Genomic DNA, 26535 nt, shown 5'->3' with positions numbered 1-26535 from the left:
GTCATCCAGAGGGCACCCATTTGGTTGAAAGTCAAAGTCATTGTGGTCAAATGTCAGACTGTCATAGCCCTTCCTGTTTTCATACCCGTTGTGGTTCCCAACCTGCACAGTTTTTTTTTTAATCTCTCCCTGCTCTGTCAAAAGCAGATTAGCTCTTTCAGGTATGTGCCTGCATGGATTTCTCATCAAATTCATACTTGTTGTTATGTTCTGTTTTGGAAAACTTTGCAAACTCTTGTAACTGTTAGAATGGCCTAAGCAGAGGGTCACCCCTCTGAGTCTGGTCTGCTTGAGGTTTCTTCTTCAGTATCATCAGAGGGAGTTTTTCCTTACCACTGTCACCTGTGTGCTTGCTCTAGGGGTTGGTAAGGTTAGACTTGACTTGTGTGAAGCATCTTGAGGCAGCTTTGTTCTGATTTGGTGCTATATAAACTAAATAAATATGCTCAACTGAACAAGAGCGAACATGCACCTGAATATGAACTGACTGAGTACATTCAAACTGGTCAAATACTCATTAACCTTTTGGCTGTAAATGATTTTTATTCAAGTGTTAATCATAATCTTTATATTTATAATCACACCAGTTTATCCAGTTACCTTTGACTTTTGGCAGATACCGCACTAAGGGCCCCTTCACACATAGTACGAATTTGGTCACATTGCGCATGATTTGCACATAAAGCAGGAATTGTATGAAAAACACGTAAAATCATAGCTGCCTCTAACACCTTGTACATCTATTGCTACAATGATTTGCACACACCAGCGGCTGAAAGACAGTGTGTGCGCTGTGCGAGCCCATTGAACCCTCTCGCAGCAGGTTCAAGCTGACACACAGAAACATCCGCCACCGCTCGCATGACACTTAGAAAATGTGTGGCCATTCACACTATTGGCACGAAAACAGTCAGTAGACGATCACTGTGAAATTTGTCTAAGTGTCCCACGAGTGTGGCTTTGCAAACAGACACAGTGACACGTTGGTGTGTGCACTAAACTGACAGGAGGTGTGGGCAACTACAGGAGCGGCTGTGGAGATCTGTGGTTCTGGACGTCACGGGTGAGGAACATGTACCACCATGTTTGGACGGACGTGAACTAACAACTGTCCACTGTGACGCATATGTCATCACGTGGACACACATAAAACCATATTCTGCTGTTGCAATGGGCTGCACCCAGCGCGCACACGGTGTGCACATTGACAGGCTGTCCCAGGTGAAATGGACCGTCAGATCATAACACGCAGTGGGCGATCTGAATGTCTCATGAGCCACATTAGCTCTGTTCCACATGACGTGGTGTCTGTCCTGCGGTGCGCCATTCACAACACGTGTGTCGGGCAGGACACCCACGTGGGGCTGGCTGAACACGCCACCAGCAGATGTGGCCATGATAAAAGCGCCCTGCTTCTCATTCATGTCATTTCATGATTACGTCTGTGACCATGGGTCATCCACAGAGGAACAGACGGTTCATACTTGTATTGCCCGCTTGATAAGAGGGATTCAATAAAATGCAGTGTTTTTATATGTGTGTGTGTGTGGTGTGTGTGTGTGTGTGTGTGTGTGTGTGTGTGTGTGTGTGTGTGTGTGTGTGTGTGTGTGTGTGTGTGTGTGTGTGTGTGTGTGTGTGTGTGTGTGTGTGGTGTGTGTTTTAATAAGTCTATGTCCTTCTTGATTTAAGGCATTTTCCCCACACCATTTACAGGACAGAGAATGTAGCAAAGTGGTAAAGTTTCCGTCTGGTAATCAGAGCTTACGGGTTTGAATCCTGTGAGTGACATTTTTTAATTTAACCAGGGTTATTTAATCACAGGGTTCTCTATTGCATCCCCATTTATGTATTATTTATATCAACCCAGTGATATTCACAAATTATACAGCTGGTTTTTATTTTATTGTTCTCCACATCAGCGACGTGATGTGATGCAGCTGCTCACACTGTGTTCCTGCTCGAAAGACACCATCGCGTGCACAAACCGTCGCAGCGGCATCATACATGCCTGCCCATCAGCTCGATGTTTGCATGATTCCCTCATACGAGCTGTTCCGCTGAGTTGTACTTATTCGTACTGTGTGTGAAGGTTCCCTCAGGTATTGATGGATGTTTGTTTTTGATACGTTCCCATCTGAGGGATCAGAGTTCACAGCTGTTCTGCTTAGATTTGTGCCCTTTCCCCATTAAAATTCTTCCAGATTCCTTGAATCATTTGACTATATTGAATATTTACTTGAAAAATTAATTTTCATTTGTTTACAAACAGTAGATAATCTCCCAAATTTTGCTCCGCAAAGACTCACGCTTGAAAACTATTGTTCTTCTAAAACATTGTGTGAGTTATTGTAGTACTTGTGATTAGTTACAACCCTATCAAGAATGTGTCTCACGCTCACTCATCCCAACACAAACAAAATTCAAGAGGTTCCCACTTTAAAAGCATTGGTGAGTCATCATTTAATTACATACACAGGAAATTATCCCCAGAATGGGGCCGGTGCAGATAAGATGTCCAAGCCCTGTGGATGACAGCTCTAGAAACCTGAGAGAACTTATCGCCAAAGTGGAGGGTAGAGGCCCAAGCCTGGGTGCCTGGCAATCTGATTGGGGCTGTCACAGCCCAGGTCATAATTAATATATTTATCAAATTAATAAATTAAAAGATAAGCTCAGCATCACTGGCGCTGTGTGTAAAGTAAAAAAAAAAAAAAAGGCTTGCCGTGGCACCAGAGGGAACAGTGGCTAAATTCATGTGCGGTCTGTTTCCCTCGTGGCTAATAGGCTGCTGTCAGTATAATGGGTCAGAGGGAGGGGCAAAGCAAGCCGCTCTTTTGGAAGCCATGACAGATAAATTGCTCCTCTTCGCAAAGAATGAAACACAATTGGGGAAGAAAGGAAATATGTTACTGTCTGCTGACAACCACAACCAAAGTCTGTGTATGTAAATCTTGCCATTGTACAGAAGTAACAGACAACATAAACTGAATATTAAGTGATTATGTTTTATGAACGACCTCTACTCTGATTATGTATATATATCTGTTAAACAGTCTAAAAAATTGAACAGTTACCTCATCGACACTCACAAAATTGAAACACTGGACATTAATTAACATAAATGCAGTTTCTCAACAGGTTCTACAAAATTGTATTAAGGTAAATAAAAGCAAAAAAAAAACCCCCAAAAAAACATTAGTCCATATAACTAAATTAAGTTGCATTATTGGAAAAAAAAATTGTATTAATATTAATATTTGTATTGTAAAGCTACAGTTAATAGATTTAGGAGTGTTTATTTGCATAATGGAATGTATGAAATGGAACTGATGTCCTTTCATAGCTAGAATGAACCCTTCACATCAAGATGAGAGCAGACCCCCCCCCCATGGAGGCTGCCATGTTGATACAGTAGCCTAAATGGGATACTCGTCTCAAAATAACTCCCATACTGATTTGTACTGCGACTTGTTTTCTTTGTGGTCAGACTGTGTGATTAGCTGACCTACAACAGATGAAGAAAAATATATGACAGTTAATTAAACTAAGTGCTAGTTGATTTGGAGTTGTTCTCTATAGCTGGGTAATAATGCCTGTAATATTACTTGCTAAAGTGGCCAAAGGAGATGAGTTTAAATCATGATATTATAGTATTATGCTCCAAATTATTTGACCACTAGATGTCAGGATGACATAGAGATGCTGTGGTGACGCCAAACAAAGCTGCTGGAAGAAGGTGTTAGGATGACATTTCACGAAGCCTGGGACTCACAGGTTCAGCACCACGCAACACTTATCTCCACTGTATGTCTGAGAAAGGTGCTATTAAAAACACTGGTTCGTGACCGTTTGGGCTCGGCAAATGCAAGTTTCAGAGACGGGTATGTCACTGCCAAGATAAGTTGAATCTCTCCACAGTTTCAAAACTTTCACCAAATACAGATACACTTCTGATGACTGAGTCCAGGAATACATTAAATAGCTGGATCTTAGTCTTGATCCAAGATAATTGCAACCCAGACACTGTGATTCCTCACTCAGCTTCTCAAGTGCTGCAATCAGATTATCCATTGATTCCATAGATGGCAGTGTTTGTCGACAAAGTCAGTGTCGGTAAATCCTGTCTTCACAACAAACGCATCAGTCACTGGTTTCCACAACCTTACCAGAATCCGTCCATGCAAGCATTGAACACTGTACGAGCCAGACACATCCCTGATGAGCATCTGTTTTCTCTGCCTCCACTCTGCTCGGCACTCACAGTATCTGCGTATAGACTGGCTATGATATCCAGTAACTTCTTGGGGATCCCACAAATTCTCAGGATGTCCCAGAGAGCTGTGTGATCAGCTGAATCAAACGCTTTGCGAAAATCAAAATGGCTGCCAAACTACTCACATGGCAAGAATGCAGTCGATGGTGACCTCTTTGATGTGAAGCCAGACTGTTCCGGTCGCTGAGCACAAGTACCTGGAACTGAATTCCTATTAAGAATAATCCTTGCAAGAACCTTCCCTGGCACAGAGACTAGTGTTCAAAAATTCGGCTGTAATATGGTTTTTGATTTATAATCAGTCCAAATATGCATTTTGTAATTTCCAGAGCTAACTGTGCATAAATATCTACACTGATTGGTTAAATACTTTCCCTTCTTGGGAATCCAAGCAAATCCATAGACAACTGAGAATTACAGTACAATGAATAGAAATGCAGTCTGAAAATTTGCTACCAAATTGTGTGTACAGAACATTTTGCTGTAGTGGCATTTTTATTACACATATCCTATTTTATGAAAATGTTAATGCTTTTTTTAAACTTGTGTTTTGATCTAAACTTTTGACCTTTGAACAATCCAACCAGCAAGGTTTCATTCCCACATATTAATTGTGACCTCCGACCGCTGCTATAATCCTCTCTGGTGCAGGTGGAAAACCACAGTGGGGATACTTTTTAATCGGGCATTCCAAAGGTACAAAACAGGAAGGAGGGGAAACTGAATAGTAAAGGTAACACAATCAGCCGCTAAAGTAGTCACAGGAGTATCAGTTTCTTTAAGCTGTGCTCAGTGCAGCACAAGATTAAGATGTGGATTACTGGCCATGTACGTCTTGTCACACGGGCAGAGGCTTGCGATTTCGTCTAAACCTGCAGTCCAGTGGTGTGGTATGATGTCATTATCAAGTATGGACTTATGATGTTTACTTCCTAATGTGGTAGTGCTAATCACAGCTCTTGGTAACTGATGCAGATTTTACTTCACTTTTAAGTCAGCAAAACCTGAAGCTGACAAGTAGGCATCTCTAGTGCAAGAAAAGTGTGGTGTGTGGTGTGTGGTGTGTGTGTGTGTGTGTGTGTGTGTGTGTGTGTGTGTGTGTGTGTGTGTGTGTGTGGTGTGTGTGGTGTGTGTGTGTGTGTGTGTGTGTGTGTGTGTTGTGTGTGTGTGTGTTTCCCCAGAGGCTGCAATTCAGCATTCACCTTTTACCTTTGTACTTGACCCAAAGCCTTGGGAAGGAGCTTGTTGAAGTCAAACACACTCTGACTTTGTTGTTTATCTTCACTTGGCCAACCTCTGATTGATGTTGGGGAGCATACTAGAGTGAAAACTAAGTTTTATTTTGTTTGCGTGTGTGTGTGTGTGTGTGTGGTGTGTGTGTGTGTGTGTGGTGTGTGTGTGTGGTGTGTGTGTGTGTGTGTGTGTGTGTGTGTGTGTGTGTGTGTGGGTGGTGTGTGTGTGTGTGTGGTGTGTGTGAGACTGAGTGAGTGAGTGAGAGAGAGCGAGCGAGATAACTGACCAGTGATGCACTTTTATGGTGCAGTCAAACTTTGAAAGTGGATTTGTTTCTGCTCTTGAGAGAAAAGTGTTAATATACAAATAATGGATGTTTATGAGTTCAATGGTATGAATATTTCATGAGGTGAAAGCTGGAACATACCATTCAACGAAGCGAACATCTGAACAGCTCTTCATGCATCCAGATGCCTTACAGTGGAGTGGATTTTGTGTGTGTGTGTTACAAGAACTAGCACCGTCAGTTAGCTCAATCAAATCGCTGTCTCGCTTGTGTCATTGTCCTGCATGCACACGGTGTGTGCGTGTCCTCACACAACCGGGTCGGCGCTTGTGCATGCATGTACTACAAAAAAAAAGACTGTACTTTCTCAGTGCAGCGAAAAAAAAAAAAATCACGTCAGAAATTAGTCCAGCTTTTCAATCTAATGTCCTGCTAACAGCCTCCAGACGGCTTACAGTGCAGTGGTTTGTTTTGAGTGTGCATGTGCACACACATTTTGTGTGTGTGTGTGTGTGTGTGTGTGTGTGTGTGTGTGTGTGTGTGTGTGTGTGTGTGTGTGTGTGTGTGTGTGTGTGTGTGTGTGTGTGTGTGTGTGCAGAGTGCAATGGTGCCAAACGCATGGAACCAAATTTGCACTCTAAATGGAACCAAACTGCACTCGAAATGCAGTGCAACACAAATGGGATGAATAATCCATGTCAAATGACATACAAAGCACCAATCAAATGACAAGGATCCACTCAGCTGTTATATAATCTCCAGTAGCCTCTTAGAAAAAGCTAAAGAATTTCTTTAAAGAGCAAATGTTCACCATGAGTGTTGATTATATTGCTTTTGTTTGGAATAAAGCAAACATCTGTTGAGTAACCCCACTAAGTGTGTCATTGGCTGATTAACAATCATATGAACATCACACAAGGGTTTGGGGTACATTTATTAGCATAAATGTAATATAGCATTCATAATCATCTGTTCATTAGTTCATAATTATCTGCAAGAGTGAATCACTGTGTTTTCATATACAGAAAGCCCTTGTGAGTGGAAACCCCTGATGGAGGCCGCCATATTGCACCTTCATGTTCACACACTTACCTGAAAGGGATGTACACCTTTGCGTTGTGCAGCGCAGCAGGAGGGTTTAAGAAAAAAAGTATCAGAATGGGGTTGTTCCCCTATAATCTGCCTTCTGCTTGCTAGCGCAGGCTAACAACTTTGAGAACCCTCATTGTTGTGAAATGGAAGATCATCCATATTGCTTATCACAAGAGAAGGCAAGGAACCATGAATCCTCATCACCAAATAAGGGAAACAAAATCATGACCGGTGACGGCGTAATGCAATCAGCAAACTCACCATTAGATGACACTGAATCTTACACACTGTAGGTTTAAACTGAAGAAAAAACTGCCATCAATAATCGGGTGTAAGATAAGCCCAGCATGTGTCAGATGTCAGTCACCTTTTGTTCTGTGTCCTCTGTGGTTCAGCCCATTCTCCTCCTGATCTTGCATCCTCAGCCTCGCTGTGTAAGTGAGTGGGTAGCACAGGTGCACGTTGGAGCACAGTTACAACCCCCCACCCCACCCTATACCCCAAATGCCCTGTGTGCATTGTATCCACTTTCGTTTGGGCCCGTGTTGCACAGAGCCAACCGTTGTACGTTTCCAGCTTCAAAAAGGCCTGAGACATCCCCCATCATGCATGATTTCCACTAACCTGAGGGAAATGGGTTTGAAGTTGTAAAAAAATGCAAATGGGCAATATTGGCTAAAGTTGGTCTGCCTGTCTATTCCCACTCACCAAGCCATCGGCAGACTTTCTTTCAGCTTGGCGGTGTGAGAGCTTGGGCGGCTGTTCCAGAGTGTTTCGCCTCCGTGATCACGGACAAGATGTTGATTCATGTGCCACAGCTCTACAACTTCGCCGCTCCCTCCTTACCTCCGTGCCTCCTCCCCCTTCAACTGCAGCTGAGAGGCAATTCAACTCAGGCCAGAATCAGGGACCTTTAATCTACCAGAATGTGGCAGGCACCTGAACTACTTAACCGCTGTGCTTGTTCAAAGGAGGTGGGCACAGAGGCTAAGGTACTGTGTGTAACAAAAACCCCCGAACTTTATCCCTGGCCAGGATGAGTACATTTCCTTTCTGTTGTTGCTAACAAAGGTACAGGCACAAATGGTCTGCTATCTGTGTCACTGGGAAGTGGAGAGCAATTTGTTTCAACTAAACAGGATGGTCCTCATCTTCCCCCAACTCCCCACCCGTATTGATTTGAATTGCTTTTGTGCTGCAGGGTAAAACCAGTGGCTGCATTTGAGGTCACCTTGTGCAGGTGGGGTACCTTGTAGCTTCTCGCAAAGGATGCTCCTGTCATTTTGCTTTTGAGTTAATGTGAGAATTTCAGGGCACACGTGGGATCACCGGTAAAATAAAAGCTAAAGATCGAGAAAGTGCGAAATCTTGATTGGGGACTCGAGGAAAGGTGTTGATCCATCCTTTCCTGTTCATGGCAGGGTCTCAGTGACACAACAGCAATTCAAGGGACGGCAAAAATTGCACCTTGTGCATGTGTGGTGCGCATGCACGCACGCACACACACACATACACACAAAACGCACACTTTGGGCTGTGCTTTCTCACTCATCACAGCAGTGGCAGCTTGCCCTCATTGATTTATCCAGATTCCTTTTGAGGGCAGAAATCAGCTGAGTGCCTCGTATTTCATCCACAGTGGTTCCAGTAACGCCAGTCCCATTACCCCCATCTTGAAGGGAGGATGGCTGCTTTCATAAGAAGGTGTTTCTCTTTTTATTTAAACCTGTTCTCAGCCCATTTATTCAGTCTCTGCTTCGATATAAGCGTTGGTGTATGACCACAGTATATCATCCTGATATCACAAAGCAACCCAGAGGAAACTGGGCTATTATTTTTAACACATTGTATGTGTAAATTATTGGTATTGCAAGTGGTGTCGCGATAGGTCCTTATAGGAAACCACATATAAACCCGTATTTTCTCCAGTATTATTGTTCAGATGGGATTTCTTGTATTTCACACAATTATTATGACTTAAAGTTACAGTGTGTAGGATTTTTGCACCAACCTAGTGGTGCGGTTGCAGATTGCCTTAAGCCATTGGCAGTCACAATTTTGTTCCCCATCATGTTTTCGCTTCTTTGTTGAGTAGGATTCCCTGTTGGGGTGGGTGATATGACCTCAAATTAATATCACAGGCCTAATTTCATTTTACATCTGCAACTTCAGTCATAAAAATCTGAATGAAAAACATCACAAATCAGAGATTTTATAGTTTCATATTTCACAACCATGCCTATGTTTAATTAATGATTACAAAGGCTTGAAGAAGCGCACCAAAGACAAGAACTAACTGAAAAAAGTGAAGTTTGGACCTACCTTTATTTGTTAGATCTAAGTTTAGTCAAGTTTCTTAAAGTATATTTGATGAGAAGGTTGGGGAGGAAAAAGATGAGAGAGAAAATATGAAGAAATGGAAAGCCAGAGGAGGGATAGGTGTCCCCGCTTAACCATTTGTAATGTCCTCATTCACTAAATGAAATGAACCATATCCTTTAAGGTTTCACCCACATTCTAACTATATGTTAAATATAACCTGTTACCAACTACATTACTACAACTACGATTTTTTTGTTTGTCCAAAAATTTGCACTTTTCAGTGTATACACTAATGGTTATGATTTTAAATTTAATTTCTGCTAGATAATGACTTAGTACTGTAGCCGTAAATTGCCGCTGAAGAGATCCAGTTGCTGTTCCTTTCCTTTCTACACCTTGCCTTTGCTTTTTCCCCTCTGCGCCTGTCCTCCAGTTAATTAGAAGTGGACACATATGGTTCATTTCATTTAGCTAATGAGGACCTTGAAATGGTTAAGCGGGGACACTATCCCTCTTCTGTCTTTCCATTTCTTCATATTTTCCTCTCTCATCCTTTTATTCCCCCCAGCCTTCCTTTGTATTGATGCCCTGGGACCCCATCTGGGCCCTTTGGAGGGCGTGAAATGCACAGTAATTATTAGTAATCATCAACACACCATCAGAAACGGAATCCTAGTGCTGTAATTACATGATAAATGTCTGCCTAACACATGCCCTGTATTTAGCAGCCCCCTGGAGACCAGGCATAATAGACAGCTAACAGGATACACAGAATGGGCCTTTTCAGCACTGGCCGAGGCTCATTGTCTACACGCCAATACACCCTCCCCCCCGTGTGCCAACAACTCAGACCCCGATCAATCCCCTGCACCGCCCCCACCCGTCTGCTGACCTTCCCCCTACAGATACATCGCAACTCGTCACTGCTAAGTAGACAGCAGCGTCAATCATTGGCATTACACCGCAATGCTAATGACCGGCAAACAATTTCATACAGGAGAGGAAAGAGTTTTGTTTCGCCATTATGTGGTTATGGTGACTGGTTTAATACAGTCGCCTCTGACCCATGAATGAAATGTGATAATTGGCGTTATTATTATCATCAGGGCGCTTTTGTTGATGGTTTGTGTATTATGCTGATCAGAAACCAGCCAACGCTGGTGTCACAGACCAAACGGTCCCCCCTAAAAATCGGTCCCCTGATGACGCGGTTCACAGATTAATACCTCGTTTCTGCTTCAAACTGCACTCCAGTCATCATCTGTCTCAGCGCCAGATATCTGAAGCTTTAGTACATTTCCACATAAATTCAGTATTATTTCATCATAAAAGGCGGCAGAAGCGATCAGAGCGCCACGGCTAAACGAGCTGCTAGCTGATGCGTTCATTGCGCGTCGGACATTTCAAAGCGTCACGGAGTTTCAACTCATTTCTGCTTAAAACTGACTTTAGAATGACTTAAGAGGTTTTACCTTTATCATCTACCTTTATCTTTATCATCATTAATAATCCCATTAATCCATTTGATTGCTTTGGGTGAAGAGACTCCGTCTCAGACGTGCTGCTGTGATCCGAAATGACGCATGTTCACATTGCGCAGATGCAAAAGGCGGAGTGATTTTTGGGGCGGACTGTTCGGACTGCGACACCAGACTGTTTGGGCTGTCACCTATCTAAGTGTTTTATCGTGCTGCAGACTGAGCTGTGAGCACTGTGACGTGGTTTTGTTATTTTAAAGACACCTGACATGTTTTCATGTCAGGATCCAGCATGCACAGTATGCAAGACAATATTTTATTCTCACATTTACTAGAACTACACTTAACACAATGCCAGATTAAGCGGATGTCACTTCTTCAGATCCAGTCATGAATTGCAAACTTAGTTTATACAAAGTATGATAATTATGAGACATGGCATGACTCATGTTGGTAGCTCAGTGGGATAAGAAGTTAGGCTGTCACTATGTACAATTAGGTTTGATTCCCAGTCATGCAAGGTGCTATTACAGACTGATGAATTGCTCTTTTTTACTAATTAGATGGTTTATTTAAAATCTGAGTCACACTGGTCAACACGATTTTCTTGTATAGTGTTTTTCAATGGATTTTGGGTAATTTGTGGGCGCTGAATCTGAATCTGGTGTTATTTTTTGCCAATCACATCACATTTTTGAGATATGAAATCATATATCTCGTAACATGCATTGAAGCAAAAGCTGCAGTCTCGCATACCTTTTCAGCACCATAAACAATATTACGGCTCTTTGTTCACATTTTGCGAACCTGGTTTAAAAACGATGCTTCTGAAGCTGCTTTTGTGAGTGATTAGCGGCATCAAACTCGTGAGTGAATGAGGAATTTTTGTGCAATCCATCAACAAGGAACATGCAGATTACAAACAAATGTGATGTGATAGAGGAATCTGAGCTCAGATTTGGATTCAGCACCCCAAAATGACCCTAAATCAATCAAATCAAATCAATTTCATTTATATAGCGCCAAATCACAACAAACAGTTGCCCCAATGGCGCTTCATATTGCAAGCAAAGCCATACAATTATTACAGAAAAACCCCAACTGTCAAAACGACCCCCTGTGAGCAAGCACTTGGCGACAGTAGGGAAGGAAAAACTCCCTTTTAACAGGAAGAAACCTCCAGCAGAACCAGGCTCAGGGAGGGGCAGTCTTCTGCTGGGACTGGTTGGGGCTGAGGGAGAGAACCATGAAAAAGACATGCTGTGGAGGGGAGCAGAGATCAATCACTAATGATTAAATGCAGAGTGGTGCATACAGAGCAAAAAGAGAAAGAAACACTCAGTGCATCATTGGAACCCCCCAGCAGTCCTAAGTCTATAGCAGCATAACTAAGGGATGGTTCAGGGTCACCTGATCCATCCCTAACTATAAGCTTTAGCAAAAAGGAAAGTTTTAAGCCTAATCTTAAAGGTAGAGAGGGTGTCCTGTCTCCCTGATCTGAATTGGGAGCTGGTTCCACAGGAGAGGAGCCTGAAAGCTGAAGGCTCTCTGCCTCCCATTCTACTCTTACAAACCCTAGGAACTACAAGTAAGCCTGCAGTCTGAGAGCGAAGCGCTCTATTGGGGTGATATGTACTATGAGGTCCCTAAGATAAGATGGGACCTGACTATTCAAAACCTGATAAGTAAGAAGAAAGAATTTTAAATTCATTATCTAGAATTAACAGAAGCCAATGAGAGAGGCCGTATGGTGAGATATGCTCTCTCCTTCTAGTCCCTGTCAGTACTCTAGCTGCAGCATTTGAATTAACTGAAGGATTTTCAGGGAACTTTTAGGACAACCTGATAATAATGAATTACAATAGTCCAGCCTAGAGAAATAATGCATGAATTAGTTTTCAGCATCACTCTGAGACAAGACCTTTCTAATTTTAGAGATATGGCGCAAATGCAAAAAACAAGTCCTACATATTTGTTTAATATGCGCATGGAATGACATATCCTGATCAAAAATGACTCCAAGATTGCTCACAGTATTACTAGAGGTCAGGTAATGCCATCCAGAGTAAGGATTTGGTTAGACAACCCGTGTTTTCTCAGATTTTGTGGGGCCAAGTATATAACTTCAGTTTTATATCTGAGTTTAAAAGCAGGAAATTAGAGGTCATCCATGTTTTATGTCTGTAAGACAGCCTGCAGTTTAGCAAATTGGTGTGTGTGCCTCTGGCTTCATGGAATAGATAAAGCTAAGTATCATCTGCGTAACAATGAAAATTTAAGCAATGCTGTCTAATATACTGCCTAAGGGAAGCATGTATAAGTGAATAAATTGGTCCTAGCACAGAACCTTGTGGAACTCCATAATTAACCTTAGTCTGTGAAAAAGATTCCCATTTACATGAACAAATTGTAATCTATTAGATAAATATGAGTCAAACCACCGCAGCGCAGTGCCTTTAATACCTATGGCATGCTCTAATCTCTGTAATAAAATTTTATGGTCAACAGTATCAAAAGCAGCACTGAGGTCTAACAGAACAAGCACAGAGATGAGTCCACTGTCTGAGGCCATAAGAGATCATTTGTAACCTGCACTAATGCTGTTTCTGTACTATGATGAATTCTGAGAAACCCTGACTGAAACTCTTCAAATAGACCATGTCCTCTGCAGATGATCAGTTGCTGTTTTACAACTACCCTTTCAAGAATTTTTGAGAGAAAAGGAGGTTGAGATTGGCCTATAATTAGCTAAGATAGCTGGTCAAGTGATGGCTTTTTAAGTAATGGTTTAATTACTGCCACCTTAAAGCCTGTGGTACATAGCCAACTAATAAGACAGAATGATCATATTTAAGATCGAAGCATTAATTAAAGGTAGGGCTTCCTTGAGCAGCCTGGTAGGAATGGGGTCTAATAGACATGTTGATGGTTTGGAGGAAGTAACTAATGAAAATAACTCAGACAGAACAATTGGAGAGAAAGAGTCTAACCAAATACCGGCATCACTGAAAGCAGCCAAAGATAACGATATGTTTTGGGATGGTTATGAGTAATTTTTTTCTCTAATAGTTAAAATTTTATTAGCAAAGAAAGTCATGAAGTCATTACTAGTTAAAGTTAAAGGAATACTCGGCTCAATAGAGCTCTGACTCTTTGTCAGCCTGGCTACAGTGCTGAAAAGAAACCTGGGGTTGTTATTATTTTCTTCAATTAGTGATGAGTAGTAAGATGTCCTAGCTTTACGGAAGGCTTTTCTATAGAGCAACAGACTCTTTTTCCAGGCTAAGTGAAGATCTTCTAAATTAGTGAGATGCCACTAAGTGTAATGAAACTTATTCCCCACTACTGGGTAGTCCATCAGGGTAAATGTAAATGTTATTAAGAAATGATCAGACAGAAGGGGGTTTTCAGGGAATACTGTTAAGTCTTCAATTTCCATACCATAAGTCAGAACAAGATCTAAGGTATGATTAAAGTGGTGGGTGGACTCATTTACATTTTGAGCAAAGCCAATCGAGTCTAACAATAGATTAAATGCAGTGTTGAGGCTGTCATTCTCAGCATCTGTGTGGATGTTAAAATCGCCCACTATAATTATCTTATCTGAGCTAAGCACTAAGTCAGACAAAAGGTCTGAAAATTCACAGAGAAACTCACAGTAACGACCAGGAGGACGATAGATAACAACAAATAAAACTGGTTTTTGGGACTTTCAATTTGGATGGACAAGACTAAGAGACAAGCTTTCAAATGAATTAAAGCTCTGTCTGGGTTTTTGATTAATTAATAAGCTGGAGTGTAAGATTGCTGCTGATCCTCCGCCTCGGCCCGTGCTACGAGCATTCTGGCAGTTAGTGGTACTCGGGGGTGTTGACTCATTTAAACTAACATATTCATCCTGCTGTAACCAGGTTTCTGTAAGGCAGAATAAATCAATATGTTGATCAATTATTATATCATTTACTAACAGGGACTTAGAAGAGAGAGATCTAATGTTTAATAGACCACATTTAACTGTTTTAGTCTGTGGTGCAGTTGAAGGTGCTATATTATTTTTTCTTTTAAAATTTTTATGCTTAAATAGATTTTTACTGGTTGTTGGTGGTCTGGGAGCAGGCACCGTCTCTGCGGGGATGGGGTAATGAGGGGATGGCAGGGGGAGAGAAGCTGCAGAGAGGTGTGTAAGACTACAACTCTGCTTCCTGGTCCCAACCCTGGATAGTCACAGTTTGGAGGATTTAAGAAAATTGGCCAGATTTCTAGAAATGAGAGCTGCTCCATCAAAAGTGGGATGGATGCCGTCTCTTCTAACAAGACCAGGTTTTCCCCAGAAGCTTTGCCAATTATCTATGAAGCCCACCTCATTTTTTGGACACCACTCAGACAGCCAGCAATTCAAGGAGAACATGTGGCTAAACATGTCACTCCCGGTCCGATTGGAGAGGGGCCCAGAGAAAACTACAGAGTCCAACATTGTTTTTGCAAAGTTACACACTGATTCAATATTAATTTTAGTGACCTCCGATTGGCGTAACCGGGTGTCATTACTGCCGACGTGAATTACAATCTTACCAAATTTACGCTTAGCCTTAGCTAGCAGTTTCAAGTTTCGTTCAATGTCGCCTGCTCTGGTCCCCGGAAGACAATTGACTATGGTTGCTGGTGTCGCTAACTTCACATTTCTCAAAACAGAGTCGCCAATAACCAGAGTTTGATCCTCAGCGGGTGTGTCGCCGAGTGGGGAAAAACGGTTAGAGATGTGAACGGGTTGGCGGTGTACACGGGGCTTCTGTTTAGGACTACGCTTCCTCCTCACAGTCACCCAGTCGGCCTGCTTTCCCGGCTGCTCGGGATCTGCTGGGAGGGAACTAACGGCGGCTAAGCTACCTTGGTCCCGCACCGACTACAGTGGCCTGGCTAGCTGTAGGTTTCCAAGGTGTGGAGCTGAGTCTCCAATTCGCCCAGCCTGGCCTCCAAAGCTACGAATAAGCTACACTTATTACAAGTACCATTACTGCTAAAGGAGGCCGAGGAATAACTAAACATTTCACACCCCAGAGCAGAAAAGTGCAGGAGAGGACAGGGAGAAGCCACCATGCTAAACCGGCTAAGAGCTAGTAGCTGTGCTAAGCTAGCGGATTCCTAAAAAACAGCAAAGTGAATAATGTGTAAATAATTTAGAGGTGATTCAGCAGAGGGAGTGCTTTAGTTAAGGCACGTGAAGATTACACTGTGAAACCAATCGTTATCTAGTTAACTAGATCATCTAACTGCGCAGATTAAACAGCTTAACAGATACAGAAAAACACCGCTGTGCTCGGAACAGGAAGTGATACAATACCGCAGTGAATCAGTAAACTAAAATCAAACTAATCAGTAAAATCAAACTAAATCAGTACCCTAAATCAGTTCTCAAAGTCCATGCAAGATTTTTTTTCTTTTTTTATTTGACCAGTGTTATATATTTTAACATATACAGTATGTATTGTAGTATTTTATTTTGACAAATTCTGTAAAATGAAAATTGCAATCATATTCATAAAAAAATATGTACTAGTAATATATTTTATAACATTTTGTTGAAAATATACTGTGTTTGTATGTTTAGAGTTAATATTTTAGGGTTAATATTTGGGCCTCTTGATTGCTAAATTTGTCTATCTGAATGTTTGTATTTGGAAGGAAACCTGACAAAATGGTTCATCTGCATTGTCCCAGTCCAGCTGTACATGGGTACTGGCCTTGGCTGGGGAAGTAACCTGTATCATACTGGTGTCTCATTAAGGGGAGTCGTAGACTCTTATTCACTTCACGCTACAACCTGATGGGGCCACAACACTTCCAAGTTAAGACAACACTTACGAATGAAAATAATATAATAATAAAAAAAAGTTGGCATCAATTCAACAACAGATAGTTGCATCAAAAAGCATCTTTCAAATCAAAAAGAACAAATAAAATAGAGGAACTACTGACGTTAAAGTTGCTTTATTTATTGGATAAGGCGAACTGCTGTATCAAACAGACAACTTTCAACTCAACTTATAAGATGTTTTTGACATAACTACCTTTTGCCGAAGTGATACCGGATTCTTTGTGTATTTCTATATGTTCTCTGCATTTGCTGGTGTCTCCTAATTTGGAAGTGTTGCTTCCTCTCTGTTGGCCACCATACCACTGGCCTCAGGGGTTATTTAGGACTCCTTCCCTCTTCACGCTGAGGAAAGCATTTTATTCAAACCAGTCAATATAAGCTACCAAACAGGTCATTACATTGCATATGATCACATTATTTGAACTAATTTTGCAAGACTTAACCACTCTTCTGCACTAATTTTGCAGAAGCAAAGTTGCCGGCACACTGTAAAACTCAATGAGTTTAATTGAAGTCAAAACCATTTCAGGAAACCATTTGAGTTTGCCAAATTATATAAATAATTTTCAAAATTTAATTGTTAAAGTTTTAGTAACTTAACAATTTATAGTTAATTAGGGCCCTGTCCCACTGGCGTTTAGGAGGATTTGCGCATGAAATGAGGAGACAAAAGCTGAGCGTCCGCAACAAAGGTGGGCGGAAATGACAAATGTCCCCGGGTGGATCAGCGAATACTGAGGAAGAAAAGCGGATATAACAGGGAACAGAAGCGAAGGCGACCGCAGAGGCGCCCCCATGAGGGGCACAGCGGCCGTGATGCACTCGCTTCATCCATGCCCACTCTGTCTGCATGCCCGACATACCATTTGCGACCGTGATATGGCCGTGCTGGGCACGCGTCATATCTGTTTTGCACGCTGTCCCGGTCTGCAGCCAAGCCGTGCCAACCCGTCGGTTGCGGATATCAGCGGATGACAGGGGATATGCGGCGCATTGGTTGTGTATGTCCTGCGTATGTGTTCAGGCAGTGATGTGGATCTCATCCGCAGCAGGATTTTTGAGCTGCTCAAAAATGCTGGCTGCGGACATGCGTGTCTCTGCGGATGATCACGGACGTGTTCGGATGGCAGCCGACTCATACAGGAATGTTACACAGTTATTGCGGTTGTTTGGCGGATGTGGGCCACTTTTCTGCGCATTCCATCTGCAAATCCTCCTAAACGCCAGTGGGACAGGGCCGTTAGACTTATGTAGATCTAGTTTATGTTTTTCATAAAAAAGTGACAAATAAATTTCTGCCTCAAAAATTTGCGTTATATTTTGGATTAAATTTTTGATGCATTCTTTGTTTACTTGTTGACAATAATCTGTTTCTAAAGAAAAAAAAAATCAAAATCTAAAAGGACTACAACAGAATGAAAATGCTAGCTCAGAACAGAACTTGCAGTTTTTCTTAATGGTATAAATGTAGCAGCTGCACTCTGCGTTGTGTTGTTATGACTCCGCCCATTCACTCCCATGGAAGACGGATTCTCTAACCAGAAGGCTAAAACCCAGTGAGGTTTACTAACTACATCTGCACAGTGACATCTGCTGGCCTCCGTTACATAAACTCAATTAAAATGAGTGAATGGAATACACTGGAAATACATCACCAACACTTAAATGCTGTAAAACTTTAAATGCACTTAAAGGAAGTGAGTTGTTATGACAACAATTCATTTTTAAGTTAGTTTAATTAATGGAGATGAGTGACTATAACTTTTTTCAAACTTTGAGTTACATTGGCCTAATTATTGTATTAAAATGGAGTGTTTGTTTAACAGTGCACTTTGAGTGGGACATTGAACGTTGGACACTCGCACAGCAATAGTAAAGGAACAGAGGAAGGTGACGTGAGTTCAGGCCACCAAGACTAAATGAGCCTCTTTCTCTCCGCAGTGTTCAATGCAAATAAGGCAAAGGCGGGTAAATAGATATCTGGATACCGACTTCCATTTAATTTTTTTTTTTTAATGTTAATTTTCCCAACTTGTCTTTGCATTTCAGTGCGTAGCAACTTGCAGTTTGAGTCCACATATCGAATAAGCAGATATGCATGCAAAGAAGCGCGATCTTATCTAAATGCATGGAGTGAAATGAGGAATCGTGTTTTGTGAACAACAAGGGGAATTTGCCTGAGATTGCCTAGCAGGCTCTAAACAACAGTCAGCTCTTTGCAATAATTTAATATTAGCCCACAAAGGTGTTGGCTGTTAAGCAAATTTTATACATACTGCATTTCAGCTGAACAAAAATACCATTCAGTGATCTTGTTACATCCTTCCAGTGTAATTCTTTTTTCCTTTTCATTTATGAATGCATGAGGTAACTGATTTACTAGTAGACTGGTGTCAGTTGGTGCCACAGAAAGGTTAATTCACCAGTTCAACTGAAGTGACAGTTGAGTGCCTATTTATTGTAAGACTGGATCGTGTGTGTTGATTTTTTGTTCTTTTTTTTTAAGGAAAAGGATAATTTGATTTCAAGCAATTGTTACATCATTGAAGTTCCTCGTCATATCTAAGAGTTTGATGCAGACATACTGACAATACTTCCTTTTACCTCCAGGTGGCAGTGATTGTCTTTTTTCTGTTCCTGTTTTAACATGGGGGTTTCAGAAAACACAAGCACGTGTGCTATATGAGTACAAAGATGAAGAAATTAATTCGCTATAACCAGATTTTACTCTCATATGTTCGTGCTTTATTATTATGCATTTTGGGAATAATTCCTGCTGTGTTTCAGCTGCGTTCACACATGCACACAATCCACAACTGCAGCAGCTCCTTAAGTGAAAAGCACTGCAATAACAGACTTATCAACTATCCTCTAATTGACAGAGCCAGGTGGTCTGTCACTCACTTAATGCACTGCTAATAGGCGTCAGCGGTGCTTTGACTGACAGCGACTGAGCATTCCTCCTGATGCAGCCTGCACAGGGCGGAGATGCTTCTATTAATGTAGGCCGGATGCCTGGCGATTGTTCAGTCTTAACGTCGAGGCCTCTTCCACACGCGGAGGCCACGCTTCTCCTTCAGCCAGTCCGCTTAACATCACGCAGTCACCGATAATGAAGACATGATCAAAGAAGCACAACATTCCACTGGGCCGAGCAACCAAAGGGAACAGGGATCAGGCGAGAAAGGACACAAAGACAGAGGGAATGAAGGGAAAACAGCCTTTTGGTCTCTTACACTCAAATCTGCATTATAATACTGCATTTAGAGTTTGCAAAGTATGATGGAAAATAAATCCTTGAAATTTAGAAGCGTGCATGCTGAGAATGTGATGGCGATTCAGGATGTTACAATGAGAGTCTGCAAGCAAGGATGCAAAACATGAAGCATATTAAATATCAGTTTTTATTCAGCAGACCAAACATTCAAAACATTTTTTTAAAAATGACACGTTACATTTGCAATAAATCTCTCTACGTTGAATTTTTTGTGGTAAAATCACAGCATATACTTTGCTGCGCTTGCCACAAGCAGCGCTGTTATTTATCTTAATGCAACTGCTAGCCCTTCAACTGACCCATAATTTGCTACTAATAACTGCTGTGGGTGGAGTGATTAGAGCGTTTCATTAGTGCCAGCAGCTTTTATTAGTGCTGTCCCAGCTAAAGGGCCCTTGCTGTAATTGTCAGCCATTATAATATGGTGCGTTGAAAGTACAGAGGGCAGTGACGCCTTTTTTTTTAACTGCTGATGATTGAGCAATTAAACTTTGTGGCAACTTAATTACTCTCCAAAAAAAACATGGCGGTGAGACATTAAGTCTGTCATAACGGTAAACACTGCTGTCACACCTGCAACTGGATTACGCATGAGATTGTACATAATCCATATATCACCTGACCACCTGCTGATACAAAACACGGTGTGATATTATTATTCATTAATTCATTCATTCATTCATCTTCTATACTTGCTTACTCCAATGAAGGGTCACAGGGGGCTGGGAGCCTATACTATCAGTTTTAGGGTGTGAGGTGGGGTACACCCTGGGAGAAGGACGCCACTCTATCGCAGGGGCCACATACAGACAGACAAACACATTCACACTCCCCTCGCACCCCTACGGACAATTTAGAGTCACCATTCAGCTTAGTTGCATGTCTTTGGAAGTGTAAGGAAGCCAGAAAAAATCCCCCCTGTGGATGGTGTTTGTGTGTGTGATTGGGGGGGGGGGGTTCACATACATACATACATACTTACTTATTATTATTATTAATAATAATAATTGATTGTATATATTTCTGAAGTAATAATGTGAGTAGGGGTGTTTTGTATTCATTTTAGTCCTCTGGTTAATATTTAAACATGAACACCGACCTGTTCATGAGCTACCTGCTTATCTTAACGTACTGTAAACAATAACCAGCCCCGTAGTTTCCAGCATAACTAGACAAACAGATGTTGTGTACATCATAAGTAAAGCTAAAAAGGAATCATACGATGCAAGCTCCTCATCAAGTGGCATTAAAACTGTGAAAGTCGGTAATTATCAAATAAATCCTTTCCCACGTGAATGAATTCATCTGTGTGCCATAATTTTCCGCACGCCGAGCAGCTCTGGTGGTGAATGAGTCTTTTGTGCACCACTGTGTGAATGCTTTTGTGAAATTATTGCACTGTATAATGATTGTAATCATAAATTAGCATTTTAAGATAGAGTAGCATATTTGTCTGTATTCTGTGTACATCTATGCATATGTATATAAAGCATTTTTAAATGGAAACCTGAAGCAATTTAAGCCATTTTAATGGAGTTTTTACTTCAGTGGAGGAACAAAATCAGTTCAGTGAATGCTGTGGAGTTGCTGTGGATTGTTTTATGGATGGTTCTATTACTGTGTTGCTTTTATTACATGTTGCCATGGTTTTTAGCTTTTTATTATATTATTCTATTCTTAGGTTATCTTATGGATTCATATTATTTATTGTACTATTTATTTACAAATTTTATGTGCTGGGGGAGCCAGGGCAAAATGCAATTATTTGCATTTTATTGTACATTGTACTTCTAAAATGTGCATGAAAATAAACTAATAGTTGAATATGAGTATGTGAGATGCAATAATTGCACAAAATGTTATTTTATTTTGAATTCTCTGAATAAGCTATATTTGCAGAAACACCAGTTTGAAAACAGAAAGTGCTATGAATTATAGGAGTATTGTACAAAATGCTTTGAAATTTCTCTTTTTGTTCATCTTTTTAAATGCATTCTATATTGTAATAGCCAAGTGGCCTCTCTGTGCGTGCGTGCGTCCATGCGTGTGTATGGCTTCTATCACGCAGAAACCAAGGGTGAGTCTGACAATTGCCATTTGGTATACTTGTGTTTTGGGTCAAGGATGAATTCTGCAAAAATGGAACATTGATGGTACTAATATTTTTGGAGAAATAAGCAGTTTTACTAACCAGTAAACAATGGATGTTGTGCTGCAATGCACCATGGGAGTTTGGGGTTTTAAATGATGTTATTGTGGTTCATGTTAGTATAACAGTGTTGTTAGTGTTGTTGATCTATTGTGTTTTTGTAGTTCAATTGGTTTAGTCAGTTTAGTTATGTGTCATGTTGCTAATCCTATGAGTGAAATGTGTAGTGCGTTTGATGTCTTCCACCACTGTCTCTGTTGATGCATGTCTAAAAATAGAAGCACCTGCTTGAGGCAGAATGCGGAAAAGACAAAAAGCTCTCCGTGCGAGCGTACATGCATATGTGTATAGTGTTGATCACAGACAAACTGGAGACAGCAGACATTTGCCATTTGGTATGCTTATGTATTTTGGGTCAAGCATCAACGCTGCAGAAATGGAACACTGATAGGGATAATATTTTTGGAGAAACTACAGATATTAGCTAATGTCGCTAATTATATTCTTGACTAACACACTATTCCATCAGGCGAAATAAAGTTTTATCTTATCTTAAAAGCGTGAGTGCATGCATGACTTTATTTAGTAAGTTCAATGTAAGTACACAATATAATTGTAAACATGTCAAAAATACATGGATGACAGAAGAAAGTGAAAACACAGTTCCATTGTGGTCCACTTAAAAATCAAATAAAATGGAAGTAATAATAACAATAATAATGATAATAATAATATTAATGATAATAATAATAGTGTGTTATGATACCAAGAATCTAAACAATTTCTAAATACCTTAAGACAATAAATTAACATTTAAAAATTATGTAACTAACAGGAAAAAAGGGTTGAGTTCTTCTTGTAAAACTGCTGAGGTCTAAGGTTTTAAAAACATTCTGGACTCACACACCATTCCAACTCATTATAGAAACTTTGCATAATTTATTACCACCCTTGAAAAATGCCAGCTACTTATTTTATAAACACTACCCAATCTAGAGCCCATACCCCCGCAGGCAACAAGCTAGATATCTTTGAAACCTGTAGCACAGATCGAGGTGTGTGCAACCACAAACACAAAATGACCACAAAAAGACATTAATCGCAGCAACAGATGTGGATTCTAGTTTTTCTTAAACTGGAACCTTTGTTTTCAGGGTTCCTGTTTGTTAGAAGTGATCATTAATGAGGTGATGCTTGATATGTGTCTTTATGTACAGACCCAGGTACAGTGTGTTTACGCCTTCAAAATCAGAAATAATATGTGTTCAGTTAACATTAAAATGTTGTTTGGATGTTTAGATGATCACTGGAAGTCAGGGTGGTCATAAACTCTTGATATATACCATAAACATGTGTAAATATTGTTGTCAGTTACTAGTGCCATGAGTTGAAGTTATACAGAAATCATTTGCATGAAAAAAGGTTTTGTGACCTCAGAATGAGGAAAGTATGTAAATGCTAATTGGTACAGTGAAGGGAGACTGACCATCTGTGTTCACTCACTAACAGCTGTAAAACACAATGTTTTATAGTAAGTCACTGGCAGACTTTTATTTTCTTTGTTAATATCCAGCAATCAGCTTTGGGGCTGGGAATATTAACAACTATCCTGTTGGTTGTTTTCTCAGTTTCCAATAGTTGTTTGGTTCCTTAAAATGTCAGACAATGGTGAACAATGACAATCACTTTTTTCCAAATCCCAATAAGTCCCGAAATGTTTTGTTGTGTCCACAACCCAAAGATTTAGTGTCAGAGTCAGAAAGAAGTGGGGCTTAATTTAATAGTTGATTAATAATCAATTAATCATTGACCACATTGGGTGTGTTTTTAAAGAGAGCAAACCTTATGAAGAGTTCATAATTAAAACCCAGAGAGTCCTTTTTGTTTTTAATTGAAAAAAATGGCATTTAAAATTGAATTTTAAAGGAAAATGCATTAGAAAATGCACAGATTTCCACAAATAAAGTAAAAATGGCGTGTTCCCATTCTTCAGTATTTTGCACAGTGATGGTTGTCTAGCAGCCAAGTGCATGAAAATTCAGTAAGGTATATCTTATATATTATATTCCAATTCTAAGGTGGAACTAAGCCAGTATACAACGGTATAACTAAATATCTAAAAAGGAAGAGTAAAATAGGAGAGTAGAAAAGAGTAGATTATGGCCACTTAGGTGCCTGGTCTTGAGAACTTAGGTTTTTGACTTAGTGAGTTTTGCATGTAAACCTGTCATATAAGATGTAACTTATGACACCAAACACAATATTGTATTCATTTGGCAAATATGAAATCTCCAAATGTTAAATAAAAAAAATAAATCTAATGGTACTATTGCAAATAAATGTTTGGGGTTTTCTTTTTTCAAGAAAGTCATGTGTTAAAGAAAGCAACTTTTTTTTAATTGAAAAGCTGAATACTTAATATTGAATGCTATAGTTCAGTGTATGATTCCATCGGTGACAACAGTCTGAGAATAATATAAACAAGAATTGACAGTCAACATATTCTTGAAGGGAAAAAAGGCTGCAAAAAAAGAGAGATAGTTCACTCAGTGTGAGTGTGCGTGTGCGCGTGTACATATATATAAAACAAGGCAACAAGATGCAAAACAATTTTTTTTTTCCAAAATTTGAAATGTTAAAAGCTGTTACAAGATAATTGTGCTGCAAAATGAACATGTTCTGTACAGAAAGGTTTGAAATTGGAGGGGGAAATAGTTCAGAGCTGTGACTGTGTCTGTGCACTAGGTGGCGCCGCTTATCTTCACCAAGACCAAATTATTCTCTGACAGTAAATCTGTTGTGACACTTCTGTACACTGTGGTGAAGTTTAGTCAGGACTGACACATTATCAGGACGCCATAGATAATTAAATTTAATTAAAGATTTTTCTATAATGTTTTAAAATTATTTTTAAAAGGAAGAAAATTAACCCCCAATACACTGAAGGAGCCAAGTTTGTATAAGTGTGATTGTTTGCTGTGCAGCAATCACACAATTAGATTTTGACCCATATGTTAATGCCAATGCATGGACTTACAAGCGTATGCATTCATGCACAAGCCCTCTCTGTGTGTCTCTCTCTTTCGTCTGCTGCTCTCTGAGTCATTCAGAATAATTTGATCTGAGGAGAAAAATCTGGTGCAGTTGATTAAAAAGGATTCACGTGATGAAGGTTCTGGTCTTGCTGCTGAGGACTTTAGTTGCAGCCCAGCGAAGGCAGCAGCTGGAAGCGTAATTACCCGGGCTGATTTATACGTCATTAAGGCCTCCATATAAGTCCCCCTTTTGAAAAGAGCAGTTAAGCTACTTATACTTTCACCAACAGCGGCAGTTCCGTGCAAAATGAATGTATGCCGTTCCTCTGCAAGCATATGGTATTTTCTCACCTATTATAATTCAAGTTGAATGAGCAAAAATTAGTTGGCTCAGTTACCGCCACGTTTGTCACACATTAATTTCACACCGACGTTTTGTAAATGGGGCTATTACGTTAAAAAACAAAGCAGAGTGAATGACCACGGTTTTGCTGTACTTAGAAAAAAGAGAGGGCCTCATTCGTACGCCTGTCATTTTCAAACAAGGCACCATTATGGTTTGCGCAGAAGGAATATCACACCTTTCACTGAGGCCGCCGCCTCCTCTGGGAAAGCCTGGAAATTGTAACCTGCAACAGATCCATTGACTTCAAAAATCCAGCCATTTGATTTTCATTTTGTGTTGCATTTCCGCAGGTATATTTGAAGTTAAAGAGAGCAAATATCATTCATATTAAACACGCGTTGCAGGCATGGAGTTTCTCTCCACTCTTAAACTCTTAATGAGTTTGATTAAACTCAAATGAAGCCATTATTATTTTGTGTCTGCACAACTGAAAAGGCGTTCTTTAGTTAAGTCAAGTATATACATTTTCATGACCCTTGACAGCTTATATAGACACGGTTGCACCGAAGGAGCCGCTCAGCGGGACTGTGCACATTGTTGCTTTAACGTCCTGTGCCAGTTATCCCTCTCTCCTCAAGCCATTGGCAGATACCTCCTATTGGCTTTTTGTCATGGAGCCATGGCTTGTACAGTGACTGAGGTTTGCGAGCTGGAGAGAGAGAGAGAGAGAGAGAGAGAGAGAATAGAGGAGAGGAGAGAGAGAGAGGAGAGAGAGAGACGGCAAAATGAAACCAAAATAATCCTTTCTTTCATGTCATTTCTAAGTGAAGGGAGCACGGGCTGACAGGGGCCTAAATCATTGCCTTGTGGAGTACCTGGTGTCTTGGTGTCATCATGCTCAGCAAATCATTAGGCTCTAAGAGAGGTGTGTGACACAACACCCATAACGTGCATGTCAGCTGTCATGCTCGAACCACAGCCCCCTGACCTCCACTTCAGCTTCTGGTATTTGTGAGCTGTTAGCCTTCTTCGGGTGTAATGAGCTGCAGGATTGAAATCAGGATTTCAAAAGTCAAAGGGTGCTGTAGTAATTCAGATCTATAAAGTATTTGGAGATTGACCTTTTTGAAATATGACCTCTCTGTATACCACCACAATGTAGATTAAAT

The sequence above is a fragment of the Thalassophryne amazonica genome, chromosome 13 (genome assembly GCF_902500255.1).
Source record: "Thalassophryne amazonica chromosome 13, fThaAma1.1, whole genome shotgun sequence".
NCBI lineage: Eukaryota > Metazoa > Chordata > Actinopteri > Batrachoidiformes > Batrachoididae > Thalassophryne > Thalassophryne amazonica.
The sequence above is the reverse complement of the archived record's forward strand: the minus strand, read 5'-3'. Positions refer to the sequence as shown.